The sequence below is a fragment of the Trachymyrmex cornetzi genome, unplaced genomic scaffold, assembly GCF_001594075.2.
Source record: "Trachymyrmex cornetzi isolate Tcor2-1 unplaced genomic scaffold, Tcor1.1 scaffold501, whole genome shotgun sequence".
Classification (NCBI taxonomy): domain Eukaryota; kingdom Metazoa; phylum Arthropoda; class Insecta; order Hymenoptera; family Formicidae; genus Trachymyrmex; species Trachymyrmex cornetzi.
In genome coordinates, this window is record NW_017299809.1 from 40,267 (window position 1) to 43,194 (window position 2,928).

Below are 2,928 nucleotides of genomic sequence, written 5' to 3' on the forward strand. Positions count from 1 at the left end.
AGACAGCATAATTCAAATCGAACTTCACTATAAGTTCGTTTAATTTATCAATTATGCATTGTTTCGTCCGGATGGATATAATTGTAGATATTTAAAGCTCAGATTTACAATAATTACGGAAAACCATAAAATTCAAATCCTTTATTCGACATGTCATATAAGTCAAGAAAAAAGAAAAAGACATTGAGCTCATAAATATGGCCAAGCCAACCGGAGACCTAAAGAAAGAGAGTAGGCCTGTACACAATAACGTATGTAATACAGTAATATTACAATACAATACAAACTATGTGCCATAAGGGCTAGATATAATGCGTATACAAAGTAAGAACTATTATACCGAACTTAGAATCTATTCAGAATAGTATTCTGAAAAGCAGGCTCTCTGAGAATCAGCCGATTATAGAAACGAGCAAAGATTCGGGATGAGCTGCTCCAACCTGCTGTAGGCCTGATTTCTTCTAAATTAACCCTTTTGCTTGCAGCGAAAGATGTCGAGGCGTGGCGAGTAGAATGTGTCGAGAAAATAGACGTATCGATACCAGCTGTGCTCATTTCTAGTTTTACTCAACAGGCTAACGTCTGGGCTGAGATAGGCCCGTAGGGGGCCCAATGAGAAATGAAAAGAGAGTCATTACCTGCATGCCGAAGATCCGAGGTAAAGCCGATGTAAAAATGTAACAAGGAAAAAATACATAGCTCTGGCTTATCTAAGAAAGGACTGAATGGAAGTAACGGTTGAGATCTACCTATATCTAAGGTCTTTAGCCGTGAAGGAATTTTAATAAATACCGAATCTGAAAAATGAATGTTCGGGATCTGAATAGCTGCCAGGGTCTGCATCCTCTGAGCAGTAGTAAGAGCTAAGAGTGTAATTAATTTCCTCGATAATGCTTCTAGAGAGAGAGCCTCGTGAGGATATAAGGAAGATAAGTACTCGATTACTGGGGACGGATCCCAGGTGCAATCGTAGCGTGGCCGTTGAGGCTTTAAAACCGCGACTCCTCTGAAAAATCTTCTAATCAGAGGATGGGAGCCTATCTCGTCCGTAGAAATGAGAGATATAGCCGAGCGGTATGTATTCAGGGTGGCGTAAGAGCCCACCTCTGTAAGAGATAACGATAGAAAAAATCTAAAAAGGAGGTTACTGATGGTGCGAAGCAGTTGATATCCCTTTCTTTGCAGAAATACCACCACAGCCTAATGGGTTTCGCATATTGTGTTAGCGTGGACTCCGAGAACGAGGCGAGTGTTGTGGTCAGTGTTGAGCATGGGATCCCTCTACACACAAAAGCCTGCCGGACAATCTGACTGCAACCAGGGTAATCCCGCTCCAGGCGGGGTGGATGTCTCTGAAAGGGGACGTTAACATGTTAGGGTCTGGATCAAAGTGGATCGGTCTGTTGATCATAATTCGGTTAAATAAAGGGAACCACGACCAGTGTCGTGCAGTACCTAGGTACTGTAACTAGGTACAAATTTGTGTACCTAGTAACTGTACCGAGGTACTTTTTTTTCTGATACCTATACCTATACCTAGGTACCATTTCTTGTGTACCGGTACCTATATTTAGGTACATTTTAGTTATTTTTCGGATCCACAACTGCTAAACTGAAAACTTATCATCTGAACGCAACGAACGCAACCATTGTGATTGATTCACTATGATCGGGGATCGGGGCCTACGGAGTTGGTAACAGTGATGCGCAGATCGAGAGAAGCTACACACATACGTACACCCAAGGACTTCGATTCTTTCCCTCGAGAATTTTTACAAATTTAGAAGTTACCACCTTTCTACATTAATGCTCACAGTCCGTGCGCGATTAACGATATGATTAAACCTAACGTCCGTGTACAACTAAATTCAATGAAAAAATTCATTAAATTAAATTAAATTAAATTAAATTCATTATGTTTATTCATAATTTTTATTATTAAACAAAAAAATTATGTATGTATACATAAAATATATTTATAATAACTCAATAATAACTTAATAAATTTTACGTGCAGATACATGAAATATATTCATTATATCTAACAAACAAGCTGTCGAAATTGCATTTTGACGTCAAAATAACGTTAGAAATGTCATTTTATCGTCAAAATGCAATTTATCCTCTCTTAAAATTGCCGTGTTACGTTTTTTTGATGCCTCTTTTCGTTGAGGCTGTTGTAATCTTCCGATTTTGATGTGGTTTTGTATTCCGGGGTTTTTGGGGTCGCTGATCTCGAATCCGGTTTCAAAATTTGCAAATTCAAAATGGCCAATATGGCGGACGGAAATATTATGGAAATCTTAAAGATCTTTCGATTACGGCCAAATTTCGTATAAGGGGGATTTAGGAGTTGCTGATCTCGAATCCGGTTTCAAAATTTGCAAATTCAAAATGGCCAATATGGCGGACGGAAATATTATGGAAATCTTAAAGATCTTTCGATTACGGCCAAATTTCGTATAAGGGGGATTTAGGAGTTGCTGATCTCGAATCCGGATTAAAAATTTGAAAATTTAAAATGACTGAATCAATATGGCGGAGGGAAATGCTAAAAGTCTTCCAATTTCAGCGAAATGAAGCATTAGAAGGTTTTCGGGGTTGTTGATGCTGAATCTGATTTTAGAATTTGAAAATTCAAAATGGCTGAATCAATATTGTGGACGAAACTCAAAATTCTCAGATTGCAGTAAAATTTAGCAATTAAGGGTTTTCGGGGTCGTTAATTTCTGTTGAAATGTAGATTTTGGAGGTCGCCGATTTCGAGGACAAATGTTCGGGAGTGAGAACCATACAACAAAATAAATTTAAGCCTAACTAAAATAGGGACGAAAGAAGAATACAGCTTTTACAACCATAAACAAAGGAAAGGGTAATTTCAAATTGTATAGAATTGATTGATTTTAAAGTACATTGATTAGGTTTAAA

General features: G+C 38.0%; 1 protein-coding gene across 1 annotated transcript in view; it reads left to right on the forward strand.

Annotated features, from left to right (window-relative positions):
- gukh (NHS actin remodeling regulator GUK-holder) overlaps positions 1-2,928 on the forward strand; it is a 54,190-nt gene that overhangs the window by 3,312 nt on the left and 47,950 nt on the right. The gene's annotated exons all lie outside the window — the stretch shown is intronic.